Here is a 20,747-nt window from a genome sequence, read left to right as displayed (position 1 = left end):
GCCAGGCTCTGAAGCCCTGGGGTGAAGAAGGCATGGCCCTGCCCTCCTCACAGAAAGCAGGGAAGAGAATTAGCAATGCAATCCGTGAGACCCACTGGCGCTGTGGAGGCGGAGTGTGTGTGTGTCTGCGTGTTCAAGAGGATCTTCAGACGCTGTGAAGTTTTCATGAAGGGATCTGACAGACCAGTTAGCTCCACTCCCTCATTATGTATGTGTAGACAGGCCCAGGGAAGTGAAGTCACTTGCCCAACGACACATAGCAAAGCCTAGCCTGAGATCGTATCCCAAACTTCCTCCAGTTCGCATCCATCATGTTCTTGCCACCTCACCATACTCCCCCCGGGTGATTCAATAATCATGGTCTATTAAGCTTCACAAGTGCCAAGATACCATCAGGCACCATGCTGAGCTCTTTACGTGGATTGTCTCATTTATTACTTCCAGCAGTTCTGAGAGTTAAGTGTGCTTTTATGATCTCCTATTATGATAACATTGAGGCTTAGATTAACTGACTTGCTCGAGGTCACCCAGATAACATGTGACAAAGTCAATATTTGAACACAGGTAGTCTGAATAGAGAGCTATGTGCATGGGGAGGGGGGGAGAGAAAAAGAAAAGAAATCACCTTGCAACCTTGTTTACCATACAATTCCCAGACTCTACCCCCAGAAAGTCTGATTCTACAGGTCTAGGGTGAACAACCCGGAGCCTATATTTTAACCACGCACGCTAGGGGATTATGATTTGGTGGTCATCGGACCACATCCCCAACAACCCAATTCCCTTGCTTCTTTTTTTCTAAATTCAGCGTTTTCTGGCAGAGCCCGTCCCTTCCTTAGGACCCTAGGAAGTGTCCCCCAGGAACTGGCTTTGGGAGAGTAGGAGTAAGGGTGCTCTAGGGACGGGCGTGTGCCCCCTGGTGGTCAGACATTAGAGGTCCGGAGCCGCACTCCAGAGGCCCCTGGTCAAAAACCACAGATGTGAATTTTTCTACAATTCTGTTGAGCCAGTATTACTGGGGCACCGCTATGCGCCAGCACTGAGCCAGTGGAGCCCAGGGCAGACTGGAAAGAAACAAGACTTTTGGGAGCAGAATTCCTCAAGGTGACTGACACAAAGGCATTCATTTCAAGCTACAGTTGGGCGAATTTCATCTGGGCCGAATAGTCCTATTTGACGATACACGGCTCTGCGGTTTAGGTCTTTAGAAAGGCTGCAGAAGAGTTTTTTGAAAAAGGCTGAGCCCGCACTCTGGAACGAGAACACAGACACGTATTTGCAGCGCAGCGTGAAGAGCCCAGGCTTTGTAGTCAGGCTGCTGCAGCTCTGGCTTCTGGCTCTGGGGCCCCGGGGACAGTTATTTCGTCTTTCTGAGTAGCAGGTGCCTCACCTGAAACCTGAAACAATGCGAATACCTCCCTCATAGGCTTGTAATGAGGGTGAAATGGCCTCTGAGAACAGTGCCTGGCACATGGCAAAAGCTCAAAAAATTGAAGCGTTTTTGATATACTTAGCAGTGATATATCATGAAGTATAAAAGATATACTTCAGGAGTTCTGATATCAGGAGCCAGGAGTTCTGATATCAGTCTTGATTTAGTCTTTGAAAGGAAACGGTGATAATTCTCAATCCCGTGGAGTTGAGGGACAGAAATCTCTTTCCGAATTCTCTACTATGTGTGTGGACTTGTGAAGACGTGAAGTCCGCTCCAGACCTGGTGGGGGCATAAATTAGGATGACAACTTTGGGAAACTGTTTGAAGGTGACTGACAGCACTGAGCATAGTATGACGCAGCACTTCTACCCCAGAGTAAATTCCCCCAAAGAAATGCACTTATACCTTGGGGAGCCTGTGTGGCTTAGTCGGTTAAGCATCTGACTCTTGATTTCACTTCAGGTCGTGATTTCCTGGTTCGGTTCGCGTTGGACTCTGCTGAGCATGGAGCTTGCTTGGGATCCTCTCTCTCTCCGCCCCTCCCCCACTCATGCTTTCTCTCTCTCAAAATAAATAAATAAGCTTTAAAAAAAAGAGGGGAGCCTGGGTGGCTCAGTTGGTTAAGCGTCTGACTCTTGATCTCGCTCAGGTCATGATCTCGCGGTTTGTGAGATCAGGCCCTGCATCAAGCTCTGCACTGACAGCATGGAGCCTGCTTGGGATTCTCTCTCTCTCTCTCTCTCTCTCTGCCCCTCTCTCTCTCTTTCTCAAAAATAAATAAACTTCAAATACAAAATTAAAAATAAAATTAAACCAATAAAAAAACAAATGAGTATATACCTTAACCAAACACCTATGTAAGAATGGTCATAACAACACTATTTATAATAACCCTCAAGTGGAAACTACACAAGTGTCTGTTAATACTAGAATGAATTTGGGGAGCCTGGGTGGCTCAGTCGGTTAAGTGTCAGCTTGGGCTCAGGTCACGATCTCGTGGTTCGCTGTGCTGATGGCTCAGAGCCTGGAGGCTGCTTGGGATTCTGCCTCCTTCTCTCTCTGCCCCTCCCCTGCTCGCATTCTGTATTTCTCGCTCTCTCTCAAAAATAATTAAATATTAAAAAAAATTTTTTTAATACTAGAATGACTTTTCAAAATGTGATATTTTCATAGAATAGACTATCATACAATGAGAACTACAAATACATGCGATGACGTAGGAGAATCTCACAAACATAATGATGAGAGAAAAAGCCAGACACTGAGGAATACGTGCCGTATGATTCCGTGTATATAGAGTACAAAATGGTCAAAATGAACCTAATGCTGTTAGAAATTGGAATCGTAGTTACCTTTCAGAGGAGAGTAGTGTTGTGCCCAGAGTGGTTATGACGAGGCTTTGGTGGGGTCTGCCAGTAAGTTCTATATCTTGATCTGTGTGGCAATTATACAATTATACAAGACTGTGTGCACAGTCTATAAAAACTCATCAGGCACTTCACTCCTGATTTGGGTGCTTTTCTGTAAGTATGTGGGATTTCGATGAAAAGTTTACCTAAAAAATTCTTTTTTTTTTTTTAAATTTTTTTTTTCAACGTTTATTTATTTTTGGGACAGAGAGAGACAGAGCATGAACGGGCAAGGGGCAGAGAGAGAGGGAGACACAGAATCGGAAACAGGCTCCAGGCTCTGAGCCATCAGCCCAGAGCCCGACGCGGGGCTCGAACTCACGGACCGCGAGATCGTGACCTGGCTGAAGTCGGACGCTTAACCGACTGCGCCACCCAGGCACCCCTACCTAAAAAATTCTTGATGGTCCCTCATGACCAGTCACAGAATACACTCAGCCCTCGCTTATCACAAGTGGAAGCCCAGTGTTCTATAGGGTATCAGAATCAGGACTAGAATGTCCCTCTGGGGATGTGAGATGTGGCCTTAGTCCCATGAGCCTGAACCAGGTTTCCATTCACAGCCAAGAACAAAAGAGCTGTCTTACAGATAAACTGTTTCTTTTCTTTTTTTAAACATGTTTATTTACTTTTGAGAGAGAGACAGCCAGACAGAGCATGCGTGGGGGAGGGGCAGAGAGAGAGAGGGAGACACAGAATCCAAAGCAGGCTCCAGGCTCTGAGCTGTCAGCACAGAGCCCGACGCGGGGCTCGAACTCACAGACCATGAGATCATGACCTGAGCCGAAGTCAGATGCTTAACTGACTGAGCCACCCAGGTGCCCCCAGATAAAACTGTTTCTAAGAACACTGCACCATGGGGCCATGGAACACAGCGAGATCACTGTGTGGGTGGAAAATCAGAGCTCTAACACTGCCAATGTCAGAGCTAGCACCTGAGGACATGCTACATGCTTGCTGGGTGGAAACCCCAGTCCAAGAAATTAACAAAAATTGGTCTGGAAGTAGTGAAACTAGCATAGAGAAACACAAAATAACCCCTACTGGAATTCCTCCAAAGCTAGAGAATGAACAAGACCGTGCCCCCTTAAGAAATAAGTAAAAAAGTAAATGTCATGATAGAGAGATGACAGATGCAATGAATGAGAAAATTCGTAACCCAGGATTTACAGGTAAAAGGACAATCTGAAAAAAATTGTTTCAATTCATGAAACATGAAAGCTAAATTAAAATAAATATGTTTAAAATGTTCAAATACGTAAAGGAAGAAGTAGAATCCATTTGGTAAGTGAGATATGGAAGGAAAGGTAGGTTAGAAAAAGAACCAAATAGGAATTCTAGAAATGAAAACCATGTAGACATTTAGGCTTTGAAAAAGAATTTAATAGATTAAGCAGTTAACTAGATCCTGCTAGAGAGTGAATGAATGAATTGGAAGACAAATGTGTGGAAATCATTCAGGATGTGGCACAAGGAGATATGGAAATGGAAAATAAGAGAGAATATGGGGCACTTGGCTGGTTCTGTTGGTAGAGCATGTGACTTTGGATCTCAAGATTGTGAGTTTGAGCCCCACATTTGGGTGTGGAGCCTATGAAAGAAAGAAAGAAAGAAAGAAAGAAAGAAAGAAAGAAAGAAAGAAAGAAAGAAAGAAAGAGGAAGGAAGGAAAGAAGGAAGGAAGGAAAGAGAATAAAAGGCATGGGGTATAGGGGCACCTGGCTGACTCAGTCAGTGGAGCGTACAACTCTTATTCTCATGAGTTTGAACCCCATTTTGGGTGTGGAGATTACTTAAAAATAAAATATGTAAAATAAAATAAAATAAAATAAAATACATAGGGTATTAGAATGAGAAACTCCAAATAGGAGTTCAGAGGGGAAAAATAGAAAATAATGGAAGAGAGAAGCAGTACACAAACCAGTAGCAGTGGAGAAGATTCATGAACTGAAGAAAGACCTGAGTTCACACCAATTGAAGAAGCATAAGTCCGGAACAGATGTTTTGAGTCCATATCTAATACAGGGAATTGTGGAACGTCAAAGATGAACAGAAAATCTTAAAAGCTACAAAAGGGAACAGACTACTTACATAAGAACAAGAATCAGATGGTGGATTTCTCATCATTGCTGATGTTTCCAGAACACAATAACATAAAATTATCAAAATACTGAGGGAAACAACTGTCAATCAAGAATTTTATTCCCAGCTATCCTTACATTCAAAAGTAAGGGTGATGGGGTGCCTGGTTCTTCCAGTTGGTGGAGCATGCAACTCTTGATCTCAGGGTCATGAATTCGAGCCCCCCATTGAATGAAGAGATTACTTAAAAATAAAATCTAAAAAAAAAAATTAAGAGTGTAAAATAAAAAGTTAAAAAAAAAAAAACTGTTTTGGAGGCACCTGGGTGGGTCAGTCGGTTAAGTGTCTGATTTTTGCTCAGGTCATGATCTCACAGTTTGTGAGTTTGAGCCCTGCGTTGGGCTCTGTGCTGACAGCTCAGAGCCTGGAGCCTGCTTAGAATTCTGTGTCTCCTTTTCTCTCTGCTCCCCCCTGCTCACACTCTGTCTCTCTCTCCTTCAAAAATAAATGAATAAACATTCAAAAAAAATTTTAATATGCTGTTTTAGACATACAAAGATTTTTAAAAGTTTATTAGTTATAGCAATTTACTGACAGAACAATTAAAGGATCACTTTAGGAACAAGGAAGAGAAATCCAGAAGGAAAGAGTGAAATGCAAGAAGGTGTGATAGTAAATAAATTGGTAAATCTAAATAAGCATATTACTAAAACAGTAAAATAAGGAACCAAACAGTAACATAGAAGTTGGGAATGAAAAGTTTAGAATGAAGATCTTTATCTTATTCAGAAGGATAGAGAAGCTGGATACATTTAAGATTAAAATATAGGGGTGCCTGGGTGGCTCAGTCAGTTGAGTGTCTGACTTCCAATCAGGTCATGATCTCACAGTTTGCGAGTTCGAGCCCCGCGTCGGGCTCTGTGCTGACAGCTCAGAGCCTGGAGCCTGCTTTGGATTCTGTGTCTCCCTCTCTCTCTGCCCCTCCCCCACTCATGCTCTATCTCTCTCTGTCTCAAAAATAAATACACATTAAAAAAAATTTTTTTAAGATTAAAATATAATTATAGGGGCACCACCATAGGGGCAGCATTGGGTATAGGGATTACTTCAATAAAAATAAAACTTTAAAAAGTGTAATTATAGGGGTGCCTGGGAGGCTCACTCGGCTGAGCGTTTGACTTCGGCTCAGGTTGTGATATCGTGGTCTGTGAGTTCGAGCCCCGCATCAAGCTCTGTGCTGACAGCTCAGAGCCTGGAGCCTGCTTCGGATTCTGTGTCTCCCTCTCTCTCTGCCCCTCCCCCCACTCATGCTCTCTCTCTGTGTCAAAAATAAATAAACATTAAAAAAAAAATTTTAATGGGCGCCTGGGTGGCGCAGTCGGTTAAGCGTCCGACTTCAGCCAGGTCACGATCTCACGGTCCGTGAGTTCGAGCCCCGCGTCGGGCTCTGGGCTGATGGCTCAGAGCCTGGAGCCTGTTTCCGATTCTGTGTCTCCCTCTCTCTCTCTGCTCCTCCCCCGTTCATGCTCTGTCACTCTCTGTCCCAAAAATAAATAAAAAACGTTGAAAAAAAAATTAAAAAAAAATTTTAAGTGTAATTATAAAAATACTAAAAATAGAATGCATACTTTTCAAACCAGTGGAGAGAAAAAAAGATGATTTGAAAAAGTCAGTCAGAAGGTAGGAGTGAGGGTAGTGGGAAGAAGCACAGAAAATCATGATAAATAGAAAACACAAAGACACAAAGTCAAAATAAATAAATAGCACAAAGTAAAATTGTAAGTTGTTGTACTTTCTTACTATGGAATATTATACAGTGCATAAAATGAGCGAACAGGATTTACATGTCTCAACATGGACTGATTTCAAAAATACATAAGGTTGAAAGGAGAAGGTGATTTGCAGGGATGCCTGGGTGGCTCAGTCAGTTAAGCGTCCGACTCTTGGTTTTCAGCTCAGGTAATGATCTCACTCGTGGGTTCAAGCCCTGCATCGGGCTCTGCACTGCTGGAAGTACAGAGCCTGCTTGGGATTCTCTCTCACCCTCTCTGTCTGCTCCTCCCCTTCTTATGCTGTCTCTGTCTCTCTCAAAATAAATAAATAATTTTTAAATTTTTTTTTAACGTTTTATTTATTTTTGAGACAGAGAGAGACAGAGCATGAACAGGGGAGGGTCAGCGAGAGGGAGACACAGAATCTGAAACAGGCTCCAGGCTCTGAGCTGTCAGCACAGAGCCCGACGCGGGGCTCGAACTCACGGACCGCGAGATCATGACCTGAACCGAAGTCAGCCGCTCAACCAACTGAGCCCCCAGGCGCCCCAATAAATAAATAAATTAAAAAAAAAAACGAAGGTGCTTTGCAGAATTTATGTCATGCACATTTACATGTATACAATTTGCCTGTATATTATTTATATATTTTTTTACAAAATACACACACAAAAACTATGCATATGTTTTATAAGTATGTAGGAAAAATAGACAAACATAGATGGGAGGCATACAGACTGGCTTCAGGATAGTAGTTGCCTCTGAGGCGAGGAAGGGAGAATAAAACTGCGGAGAGGAACAAAGAAATCTTCCATTTTATTTGTAAGGTTTATTTCAAAATGAAAAAGATCTGAAGGAAATATGACAAATTGTTAACTCTTGTTAATTCTGGCTGGTAAGTCATGAGGTTTGGATACTGGAGGCTACTGGAAAAATTCTTCCTTGCCTTTCAGAAAGCCACAGGAAGCCACTCTGTCTCTCTCTCTCTCCTGATGGATGTGAACAATGAAGCACACAGCCCAATTGCTACTGGAAAACATCCAACAATCATGAAAGCAAGCAGGCTTAGAATGAAGCCAGCACTGAAATCAGTAGAACAGAGATGGAAAAAACCCAGGCTATTGAAACATCACTGGGTTAACCAAGCCTGAAGATTACCTTACCGCATTGTTGTCTGCTAAGTAAACTAAATAATTTTCTTATTGTGCAAGACAGTTTGCATTATTAGGGTTTTCCATTACTTGCAGACAAACTTAGAGTAACTGATACAATGGGGATGGAGAAGCAGGGATTTATAGAACTATTAGGGAGGTAGAATTAGCGAGATTCAGCCAAAGACTGGATATGAGGGTAAGAACGAGAGAGAAGGCAAGATCGATTACCAAATTTTTGACGTGGACAAGTGTGGGTGGTGATACCATCTGTGAGACAGCAAAGAACAGAGGAAGATCAGGTTGAGGGTAGGGGTGACAGTAGAGGTCATCTGTACAGCTTGGTTACATTGGGTTTGAGGGATTGGTTGGAAGCCAACTAACTGGAGATGTCTAGGAGGCACCAAATACTCAATACTGGAGTTGAGTAATGAATAGTGTCTTTCCAGAATTCATGTCCACCCGGAATCTCAGAATTGTGAGATTTGGAAATGGTCATTACAGGTGGAATTACATAAATTAAGATGAGATCATATTGGATTAGAGTGGACCCTTAACCCAATGATTGGCATCCTTATCCGAAGGCCATCTGAAGACACAGAGAGACACATAAAGGAGAACAGACGAAGGCAGAGCCTGAAGTGATACACCTACAAGCCAAGCCACTGACTGCTATGAATTGCTAGCAACTACCAGAAGCTATGAGACAGGCATAGGACAGTTTCTATTTCAGAGACTCTGGAAGGAACCAACCGTATTGACATCTTGATTTTTTTTTTAAACATTTTATTTATTTTTGAGAGACAGAGAGAGACAGAGCACGAGTGGGGGAGGAGCAGAGAGAGAGGGACACATAGAATCCAAAGCAGGCTCCAGGCTCTGAGCCACCTGCAGAGAGCAGGGACTCAGAAGAGAAGTGAAAAGAGAGTTTCTGAAGAAGGATATGCTTTTTTTTTTTTTTTAAGATTAATTTGTAAGGTTTTATTTATTTCTTTGTAAGGTTTTATAATGAGCTTTACTATCAGTAGTGTATCGATGTAAAACTAGAGCTTTCCCCCTTAAAATTATTAAGTTCCTTGGGTTCTTACTTTGCCCTAAAGAAAGATATGCTTAACGGGATGGATAGTGTAGAGAAAAAACAAGTCCATTGGGTGTGACAATACGGAAGTCCCTGGTCTCCCTGGCCAAATCAGTTTTGGAACAGTGGCATGGACAGAAATAAACATTGCTGTTATTGAAAGTGAGAGGGGTGGGGCGCCTGGGTGGCTCAGTTGGTTGAGCGTCTGACTTCGGCTCAGGTCACGATCTCGCGGTCCGTGAGTTCGAGCCCCGCGTCAGGCTCTGGGCTGATGGCCCAGGGCCTGGAGCCTGCTTCCGATTCTGTGTCTCCCTCTCTCTCTGCCCCTCCCCCCATTCATGCTCTGTCTCTCTCTGTCTCAAAAATAAGAAATTAAAAAATGTATAAAAAAACAAATTAAAAAAAAAAGAAAGTGAGAGGGGTGAAGATGTTGAAATAATCACTACTTCTTTAAGGCCTCTGGCCATGGTGGGAGCAAGGGGTGATGTCCAGAAGGGCAAGCGGAGTCTTGGATGGTCTTGGGGTTTTGTTTTGAGATGAAGCCTTAAGCGTATTTATAGGCGGAGGAAAAAGAATCAGGAGGAGAAGGGTTAAAAATTACAGGACCAGAAGGGTGCCTGAGTGGCTCAGTCAGTTGAGCATCCGACTTCAGCTCAGGTCATGATCTCACGGTTCCGTTCGCATCAGGCTCTGTGCTGACATCTCAGAGCCTAGAGCCTGCTTCAGATTCTGTATCTGCCTTTCCTCCTCTCTCTCTCAAAAATAAACACACATTTTTTTTTAATTAAAAAAAAACCTGACCCCTACTTACTCCTCAAAACTGTCAAGGTCATCAGAAGTAAGGAATGTCTGAGGAACTGTCACACACACAAAAAAAGGAGCCTAAGGAGACATGACGACTAAACGTAATAAGGTATCCATGCTGGAATCTTGGAACAGAAAAAGGACATTAGGGAAAAACTGAGGAAATCTATGTAAGTATAGACTTTAGTTAATAATAATGTGCTAATACTTGTTCATTATTGTGACAAATGGACTATACTGATGTAAGATGTTAATAATAGGGAAACTGGGTTTGGGGCATATGAGAATTCTCTACTGTCCTCACAATAATTCTGTAAATCTAAAACTATTCTGATATTTTTTTGAAGTTTACTTTATTTTTTTTAAAGTTTATTTATTTATTTTGAGAGAGAGAAAGAGAGCGCATGTGAGCAGGGGGAGGGCAGAGGGAGAGAGGGGGGAGAGAGAATCCCAAGCAGGCTCCACACTGTCAGCGTGGAGCCTGACTCAGCGCTCGAACTCACGAACTGTGAGATCATGACCTGAGCCGAAGTCAAGAGTCAGTCAGACACTGAACCAACTGAACCATCCAGGTGCCCCTCCTTTTTTCTTTTTTTAACGTTTATTTATTTTTGAGAGAGAGAGAGAGAGCAGGAGAGGGGCAGAGAGAGGGAGACACAGAATCTGAAGTGGGCTCCAGTCTCGGAGCTGACAGCACAAAGCCTGACGTGGGGCTTGAACTCATGAACTGAGAGATCCTGACCTGAGCTGAAGTCAGAAGCTTAACTGACTGAGCCACCTAGGTGCCCCTACTTTACTATTTTTTTAAAGTAGGAACTTTAGGGGCGCCTGGGTGGCGCAGTCGGTTAAGCGTCCGACTTCAGCCAGGTCACGATCTCGTGGTTCGTGAGTTCGAGCCCCGCGTCAGGCTCTGGGCTGATGGCTCAGAGCCTGGAGCCTGTTTCCGATCCTGTGTCTCCCTCTCTCTCTGCCCCTCCCCCGTTCATGCTCTGTCTCTCTCTGTCCCAAAAATAAATAATAAACGTTGAAAAAAAAATTAAAAAAAATAAATAAATAAAGTAGGAACTTTATTCTGTTCTTTGCTGTATACCTACAATTTTTCTTGTTTTTGTTTTTTTTTTTTTGAACGAGAGAGTGAGTGAGAATGGGGGAGAAGTGCAGAGTGAGAGAGAGAAAGAAAATCTTAAGCAGTCTCCACGCTCAGTGAGGGGCTCAATCCCATGACCCTGGGATCATTAGCTAAGCTGAAATCAAGAGCCAGATGCTCAACTGACTGAGCCACCCAGGTGCCCCTAAAAAATTTACTTTAAAAAAAGGGAATGGGGGCACCTGGCTGGCTCACTCTGTAAAGTATATGACTCTTGATCTCAGGGTCATGAGTTTGAGCCTCATGTTGTGTGTGGAGACTACTTAAAAAAAAAAAAGTGAATGGAAAATGGTAAATATCGCAACAAAAAGGACAGTCAAATCTAAGTGAGGGCAGTGAGCAGAAGCTTTGAAAAGGGCCTGGAATTGGAGGCACCAAATACCCACAGGAGGCTGGGTTCTACAAGGAGGCTCAAAGCAGGACTTTGTGATGATCTATAGAAAGAGTAGCTAGGTTTCAGTTCCCCCACCTTCCCACTCACAGCACGGTTAAAACCCTTCAGGAGATAAGACCGGCTGGACTTTGAATCCGAGGGACTGCAGGAGACAATGCACTAGGCACAGAGGGTGGAAGTGAGCCACTGAGCTGACATCAGTAAGAGGAAGTGAGAGTTCATTCTACACCTGACCCCTTGCACCCGGGTCTAGAAAACGAACAGCCAGAGAGATCATCATTCTCAGCAGAAACTGAAGCACCCCAAGGAAAACACCTGTAGATACTGATCCCAACAAAAGAGCCAGTTGGCCACCTCTTGTCCTATAATGAAACCCACCGGCTGACGATCTTCACTCAAACATCCAGCACTCCTAATCCGTTTTTCGCAATCTGCTTCCAGCCAGCTTTTTCTTTTCTTTTTTTTTTTTTTAACTTTTTTTTAAATGTTTATTTATTTTTGAGGCAGAGAGAGACAGAGCATGAACAGGAGAGGGTCAGAGAGAGGAAGACACAGAATCCGAAACAGGCTCCAGGCTCTGAGCTGTCAGCACAGAGCCCGACGTGGGGCTTGAACTCACGGACCGCGAGATCATGACCTGAGCCGAAGTTGGCCGCTCAACCGACTGAGCCACCCAGGCGCCCCAGCCAGCTTTTTCTTTAATAAGAAAGGACATCCACAGATCATAACACATTTGAGAAGAACCTCCAACATAAAATAAAATCAAAACACACAAACAGAAGGAAAGGAACCCAAAAGGAGCAGAGATAATGTAGGGAGAAGAAGAAAACTTCAAAGAAGGTACAATGTCCTCAGAGAAATAAATGAAAATATTGCATCTATGAAACAAGAATAGAATGCTTTTATTTTACTTTTTTTAAATTTATTTTGAGCGAGAGAGAGAGAGAGAAAGAGAGCAAGCACACATAGGGGAGGGGCAGAAAAGAGAGAGACAGAGAGAGAGAGAGAGAGAGAGAGAGAGAGAGAGAATCCCAGGCAGGCTCTGCACTGTCAGCACAGAGCCTGACTGGACGCTTGAACTCATGAACCATGAGATCATGACCTGAGCCAAAATCAAGAGTCAGATGCTTAACCAACTGAGCCACCCAGGCACTCCTGCCTGCCTTTTTTTTTTTTTTTTAAGATTTTTTTTAAGGTTTATTTATTTTTGAGAGAGAAAGAGTGAGCAGGAGAGAGGCAGAGAGAGGGGGACAGAGGATCAAGCAGACTCCATGCTGAGAGCAGAGAGCCTGATGTGGGGCTCAAACTCGCAAACTGTCAGATCATGATCTGAGCCAAAGTTGGACGCTTAACCAACTGAGCCATCCAGGCCCCTCTAAGACTTTATTTTTAAGTAATCTCTACACCCAACATGGGGCAAGAACTCACAACCCCGAGACCAAGAGTCACACGCTCCACCGAGGCAGCCAGCCACCCCAAGAATGGAATGCTTTTAAAATGAAACAATCAGAGATAACAAAATTGGCTCCTGGACATTAAACATGTAATAGTGAGGGGTGCCCGGGTGGCTCAGTCCGTTAAGCATCAGACTTCAGCTCAGGTCATGATCTCGCAGTTCGTGAATTCGAGCCTCGCATCAGGCTCTGTGCTGACAGCTCGGAGCCTGGAGCCTGCTTCGGATTCTGTGTCTCCCTCTGTCTTTCTGCCCCTACCCCACTCGCACTCTGTCTCTCTCTCCCTCTCAAAAATAAATAAACATTAAAAATTTTTTTCAAACAAAACAAAAAATATATAAATAAAAATGTGATAGTGAAAATGATAGATTTGATAAAAGAGTTTGTGGTAGACAAAATGATAGCCCTCCAAAGATGTTCCCCCTCTAGCCCCCAGTGATCCTACATGGCAAAGAGACTTTGCACATATGATAAAGGAACTTGAGATGGGGAGAGCAGGCTGGATTGTCTGGGTCTGTAGTCACAGCGTCCTTGTGAGAGAGGCAGGCCAGAACATCAGAGGCAGAGACAGAGAGAGAAGGAGAGAGAGAGATCTGAAGATCCTATGCTATTGGCTCTGAAGTTAGAGGAAAGAACCCTGAGCCAAGAAGTGCAGGCGGGCTCTAATTGCTGGAAGAGGCAAAGAGACACATTCTCCCCGAGTCTACAGAAGGAACACGGCCCCACACAGAACTGTGAGGTCCTAAGTTCTCTCCTTTGAAGCCACTGTGTTTGTGGTAATTTGCAATAACAGCGATGGGAAACGAATACAGGATTAAAAGCTAAAATCAAGGAAATCTCTTAGAGGTCAGAACAAAAACACGAAGGGACAAAAATAGAATAGATCTATCAGAAAACCGGAGTATCAGTTCAGGAGGTCCAACATCCAACCAATAGAAGTTGCAGACAAAGAGACATTTGAAACAGATGTGAGAAAATGATCAAAGAAATAATACAGGAACATTTCTAATAATTGAAGGACATACGTTTCCTGAAGGTGGAGTCTACCAAATGGGAAAAAAAGGAGAAAGATTTTCATCAAGGCACAGTCTCAAGAAATTCAGATTACTAGGGATTTTTAAAAAAAGGCTCCAGGGGCGCCTGGGTGGCTCAGTCGGTTGGGCATCCAACTTCGGCTCAGGTCATGATCTCGCGGTCCGTGAATTCGAGCCCCGCGTCGGGCTCTGTGCTGACAGCTCAGAGCCTGGAGCCTGTTTCAGATTCTGTGTCTCCCTCTCTCTCTGACCCTCCCCCGTTCATGCTGTCTCTCCCTGTCTCAAAAATAAATAAACGTTAAAAAAAAAATTAAAAAAAAAAAAGGCTCCAGAAGCTTCTAGAGAGAAAATAAAAATTCTCATATAAAGGATCAGGAATCAAAATGGCATCACACATGGGGCGCCTGGGTGGCTCAGTCAGTTAAGTGTCCAACTCTTGGTTTTGGCTCAGGTCGTGATCTCACGGTTTTATGAGTTCAAGCGTCGGGCTCCATGTTGACAATGTGGAGCCTGCTTGGGATTCTTGGTCTTCCTCTCTGTGTCCCTCCCCCACTTATGCTGTCTCTCTGTCTCAAAACAAATAAGTAAACTAAAAAAAAAAAAAATGGCATCACACATAAAAGACAAAGGGGAAATGCCCTCTCAATTTATAGAGAACTAGTACTCCAACATTCAGCCAAACCTTCAACCAAATGTGACTATATAAAAAATACAGTTTTAGACATTTTGATCTTAAAACGTTCATCATTTCTCAGAATGATATTGGTGAATGTGCTTTACCCACTCAAAAAGGTAAACCATGAGGTTTGCCCATCTGGCTCCGTTGGTAGAGCATGAGCCTCTAGATCTAGGGTCATGAGTTCAAGTTGGGCGTGGAGCTTACCTAAAAAAAAAAGAAACCAAAACAAAACAAAACAAAAAAAACAAAAAGTAATCTATGAAAGAGAAAGATACAGAATTCAATCCCAGAGCATAGCACAGGAAATTCCCAGGGTGTTTGCCAAGAGAAGTCTCTGGGCAGTACCTGTGCAGTAGCATAGAAAGAAATTTCTTGGGGCACCTGGGTGGCTCAGTCGGTTGAGCGTCCAACTTCAGCTCCAGTCATGATCTCACCGTTTGTGAGCTCAAGCCCCACATCGGGCTTGTGGCTGTTAGCCTGTCAGCACAGAGCCCGCTTTGGATCCTCTGTCCCTCTCTCTCTGCCCCTCCCCTGCTTATGTTCTCTCTTTCAACATAAATAAATAAATAAATAAATAAATAAATAAAACATTAGAAGAAGAAAAAGAAGAAAGCCCTTCATACTGGAGCAGGACAACAGAGGCTTCCAGGGGAAGAGATAGAGCCAGTTGATTATCTGACAGGGTTGAGCAGAATATTGTATTAAGAGGTATTTCATGAAGATGCTGGAAAACTGAATCTATGAAAAAACAGAAAAGCAAAACACGGTTCAAAAGGAAAACGTTATCATGCGTTACTTGGTCCAGTACTAAACAACATCTACAAAGTCACAGAAACAGATTCACGGAATATGGATGCAAGCAGAATTTGTAATATATCTATAGAAGGATGGGGAGGGGAAAAGAGCTAAAATCCTCTCTGCCAATGTAGGAAATCTGTATATAACATCTAAAATCAATGAAAGAAAAACTAAAAGAGTTGACAATGAGAGCCTCTGGGGAGTAGGGCTTGTGAGTTTGTAAAAACAAACAAACAAACAAACAAACAAACGTGTATTATATATCTTTTATTAATATATGACTTCTTAAGTTACACATACTTCTATAATAAAATATAGAAGTTACTTTTTAAAATACTATAGGGGTGCCTGGATGGCTCAGTTGGTTAAGCATCCAACTCTTGATTTCGGTTCAGGTTATGATCTTACAGTTTGTGAGTTCAAACCCCATGTGGGGCTCTGTGCTGACAGTGCAGAGCCTGCCTGGGACTCTCTCTCTCTCTCTGCCCCTCCCCTACTCATGCTCTCTCTGTGTCTCTCTCAAAATAAATAAACTTTAAAAGAAAGATAAATTTAAAAAACAAAAATAAATAAAATACTATAGGGGTGCCTGGGTGGTTCAGTCAGTTAAGCAGCTGACTTCAGCTGAGGTCATGATCTCGCGGTCTATGGGTTCGAGCCCCACGTTGGGCTCTGTGCTGGCGGCTCAGAGCCTGGAGCCTGCTTCGGATTTTACATCTCCTTCTCTTTCTCTCTCTGCCCCTCCCCTATTCATGCTCTCTGTCTCTGTCTCTCTCAAATAATAAACATTAAAAAAATTTTTTTAATTAAAAAAAAATACTATAGACAAGAAGGGACTAATTGACTACATGAAGTCCTTAAGAAGGGTGAAAGTATGTTACCCGGGACAGGAAGCAGTGAGCAGCCGGGGCGGGTAGTGAAGAGGTGAGAGCTATGGAAATAGTGGTGTTATAGGTACTGCAGGTTCCAGGGGCAGGAAGTGAAGAAAGGTCATGGCTGCTGAAACAGGATGTAAGATGTCCCGCTGGGAGGAAAGGGAGTACAGGTGGGCGAACAGCATGAGGAGAGCACAGAACAGAATGCACAGATGTGGACATTTGGGCTGAGATGTTAAAGTAGTAGTCGTATGTGACAGTTATGGGACCGACCACTCCGCAGAAATTTTGAAGGTGTTTGAGAACTGATTTGGTGGCTCTTAGCCCTCCCTTTTTACCGTGAGGATGTATAGAGTCGGAGAGATTAGAGACAGAACTTGGAGACAGTGTTGGGAGTAAGCTGTGCTGTGAACCCTACCACCCTTCAGGGGAAGGAGTCAAAGAGTTTCACCTCAAGAAAAGGAGAGGGCTCCAAGATCCACTTGGAAAGCTTGCTGTGTGTCCCTCCAGTTCAAAATCCAATGGTCAGACGTTGGGCTGGACAACCACTGAGGGATGAGACAAAGCAGGGAAGGCTGAATACGAATCCACCTACACACCAGAATTTTCCCAGGCAGAGTACGCACAAGTGTTTGGCGTGGCCCAAAGGTGGGTCATGCCTCACAAGGATCTGGCATGGGGCCGGAGCAGATTTAGTCTGATAGAAGTCCTGGAGGATCAATGAGTCCTTGTCAGAATGGATCTAGGGCCGTAGTGGAGATGCATAGACCTAGGTCAAGGCTACTACAGGTGGGGGCCCTCCCAAGAACCACTACGTGCCCACCAGACAGGCAGCTTTGAAGAGTTTCCGGGTACGGAATGTGAAGCCATCTTACCCCAGGACCATCAAGGAAGAAGTGTCCTGTTCTCCTTCCTCTCCCATTCCCTCTAACCCTGAGAGGATCAGAAACCAGTGCGTAAGTGGAAGACGAAAAAGAGTGTACTTTCCCTGGTTGCAGGCTTTCTGCCTAAAGCAGGTCTAGCTAGGGTGGCAGAGAGAAGACTTTCCTCTGAAAGGAGATTGAAGTTTTGGTTACCGCGGTGGACGGAATATTCTAGTTGAAAATCAAGACGGTCTTTGGTGATTGAAAGTAACCATCCATGTTTTTATTACCTAAAAGTGACCAGAAAATTCATGAGACTGCCCAAGTTTACATCCAGGACAGGGGAGGGAAACTTGTGCCGCTGAAGGAACATACAGGAGCAGAGGAGATGGAAATAAAGTTGCTTCTGTGGCTCTTCCCCATGAGCCATGCTTGTTCACACAAGTGAAAGGTAACATGGTAAGAGCTACATGGTAAAGAGTATAGATTTTGGTACCAAAGAGAATTGAGTTTGAATCTGGCTGAGCCACCTCCTAGCTATGTGACCTTGGGTAAGAAACATGACCTCTCTGAGTCTGTTTTTTCTATTATAAAAATAGTTGAGCATATCTCACAGGGTTATTTGGGAAGATTAAATAAGATAACATTTGGAAAGAGGGGCCTGGGTGACTCAGTTGAGCGTCCCACTCTTGATTTCAGCTCAGGTCATGGTCTCATGGTTCCTGGGATCGAGCCCCGTGTCGGGCTCTGTGCTTTCAGCACAGAGCCCGCTTGGGATTTTCTCTCTCTCCTCTCTCTCTGCCCCTCCCCGCTCATGCTCTTTCTCTCTCACTCTCAAAATAAATAAATAAGCTTTAAAAAAAGAAAAAAGATAACATTTGGGAAAACGCTTAAAGACATACTTTCTTCCATTCTCCTCTTTGTTATGAGATGTGGGTCTGGGGGATGCCAGGGAAGGCTCCCTGAAGACAGTGAGATTTTGCACTGGCTGTCTTCTCCAGAGAACGAAAGAGACACAGAGAGGCAGAGGGGTGCTCCAGACCAAGGTGGAAGGAGACTAGGTTTGGCAGATAAAATGCAGGACGTCTGGTTAAATTTGAATTTCAGATAAACAACAAATAACTTTTAGTATTAAAAAAATGTTCGGGGCGCCTGGGTGGCTCAGTCACTTAAGACTCTGACTTTGGCTCAGGTCATGATCTCACAGTTCGTGGGTTCAAGCCCCGCGTCGGGCTCTGTGCTGACAACTCAGAGCCTGGAGCCTGCTTCGGATTCTGTGTCTCCCTCTCTCTGCCCCTCCCTCGCTCATGCTCCGTGTCTCTCTCAGAAATAAATTAACATTTAAAAAAAATGTTCGGAACCTATTTATACTCCAAAATATTCACTGCTTCTCTGGAATTCATATTTAACTGGGCATCCTATACTTTGATTTGCTAAATCTGGCCACCCTCAATGGGACAGGGTTGGACCACTGGGCTGTGGTGAACAGGGGGGCTAGGCGTCACCCAGCAGGATGAGGCCCATCCTCGTACATATTTTCTACGTGTTGTAGGGTTTCGGTTGAGAGGAAAAGACTTAACCGGCAGCCTCCAGGACTTGAGTGAGACTGAACGGAACTGAAAGGCCCTCAAGCCAGCTCCACGCCCTGGCCCTCAGGACAACAGCATCCCGAGCAGGTGGGTGTCTTTTACTCCTGGCCGCAGAGGAACGGATGCCCAAAGCAAGGGCTTGGAAAGAATTGGAGGCTCAGGATGTCCCCAAGTTCTCTCCCAGCACTTGGGCCTTCCCAGGCCCAGCCAGGCCCTGGCTCTCCTGCTGGGGCTGGGGTAAAACAGGTCCCCCAGAAGCAGCCCCTTGTGGGGGAGGTAGGTGCTGGCCGAACGCTGACTGGGCCCTTTGCTTTGTAGCCATCCTGCTTATTCCCAAACAACAGAAGTGCTGCTCAGCCGCCTGGTCAGCCCCATTATGCTCTTGCCACAAAGTGCTGAGTCCAGGGGCTGCCCGGGCCCCATGACCTCACCCCTCCTGCACTGGGCCTCATCCTGTGAGGCTCCCTGGGCCTAGAGGGAAGGCCAGGGGGCCAAGCCATCCATAAGATTCTCCTGAGCATCCACCGTGCTTGGCAAGTAGCCCTAGTCTTGAGGAGGTCAAAGTTCAAACTGACCAGGTGACACGCAGGGGGCCTGCCTCGTTCCCCCCAAGGGCCATCATCGCCTCCAAATCGACAGCCGGTTCCTCCATTTCCCCACCAGCTCGTGCAAGGGGTATGTGGGCTGAGAACAGAGTTCACAATCCACGTCCACCGTAGATCAGCGGTGCCCTCAAAGGATTTGACGGACTGTACTGCTAACATCAAATAAAGAAAAATAGTGGGAAAAAAGAAAAACTGAATGAATGCGGGCCTTTCCAAATTCAAAGAAAGCTTTTTTTTTATCGGATAAATTTTTCTAAGATCTTTGCAGCTTGGTCCCACTTGTCTCTATGAGAATCTGGCACGAGACGGTATCTGCTTTGGAACAATCAATAACGTAGATGCCATTTATTGAGCTGAATCCCTAACGCTGCCCTGAAACTTACATCTACCTCCGTCTGACAGCAGTGAGTCAAATAGGTAGTATCATCCTACTGTAGGCCAGAGATACAGGGCTGCCCAGAGGAAGGAATATGGTCTTTGGAGTCAGACAGACATGCATTCAAAAAGCTGCTGGGTTCCCTGGGCCAGAACGTGGCCCCTCAGAACCTCAGTAAACTCGTCGGTAAAATGGGTATTATAATAATCTGCTTCATGGGTTATTGCAAAGATAAGGGAAGTGCTATCTGGTTCACAGTAAATGCTTGGTAAACTGCAGTTATTATTAAGGATGAACAGGAGAGGGGCGCCTGGGTGGTTCGGTCAGTTTGACGTCTGACTCTTGATTTCAGCTCAGGTCATGATCTCACAGTTTGTGGGATCAAACCCCATGTCAGGCTCTGCGCTGACAGCATGGACCCTGCTTGGGATTCCCTCTGTCCCTCCCTCTCTGCTCCTCCCCTGCTCACGCTCACTCTCTCTCAAAATAAATACATAGACTTAAAAAAAAAAAAAAAAAAGGATGAACAGGAGAGACCCAATCCCAGCTTGGGAGAAAGAATTACAAACTAAGTGCTCCCTCATTTCCACTCCTGGAGTGGCTCTTCCCTGACTTTCCTGGAAAGAGACGGTGGTGGGGGCCAAAGTGCCCGTGCTGTAACCATCATGGGGCATGTGAAGCCACAGTGCCAAGCAATGCCAGAGGGAGACTTCTCTAGAACGTGGTTAAAAATCATAATAGGGTGATATTTGGAAAGCATAGCAGTTAGTTGGATTCCTGGTAATTCTTCTCCAGCTTTCTCGGACTTTAGGTAGTTGAGGAAAGCAGAGAGAAGACAGGCTAGGGCTGCTCATGACTCCAAGAATATTGAATGGATATTTGTAAACTGTTTGCACAGTAACCCTGGTCCCCCTTCCATACACACATGATAGTTTTGTGCGTGTGGGTTTGAGCTTCTTGACCAAACATAAAAGCCCACTTTTCTGTAAAAATTAAAAACGGGCTCAATCGGTCTTCATTATACTAACACTTAAATAGGGTGTAAAACTCCCACATTGAGGTGCTGAGAGCATATGAAGCACAAAGACAACATATGCAGGTCGTTTGTCGCTCGGGTAAGGACTATATCAGAATTACCTCTGTGCCTCCAGAGTTGCAAAACCTCATCAGAGGATGTCATTCATTTATTTATCCGATCACTCAA

This window comes from Puma concolor, chromosome E1, assembly GCF_028749965.1.
Source record: "Puma concolor isolate L17-30 chromosome E1, mPumCon1.1.hap2, whole genome shotgun sequence".
In the NCBI taxonomy this organism is placed as follows: domain Eukaryota; kingdom Metazoa; phylum Chordata; class Mammalia; order Carnivora; family Felidae; genus Puma; species Puma concolor.
The sequence above is the reverse complement of the archived record's forward strand: the minus strand, read 5'-3'. Positions refer to the sequence as shown.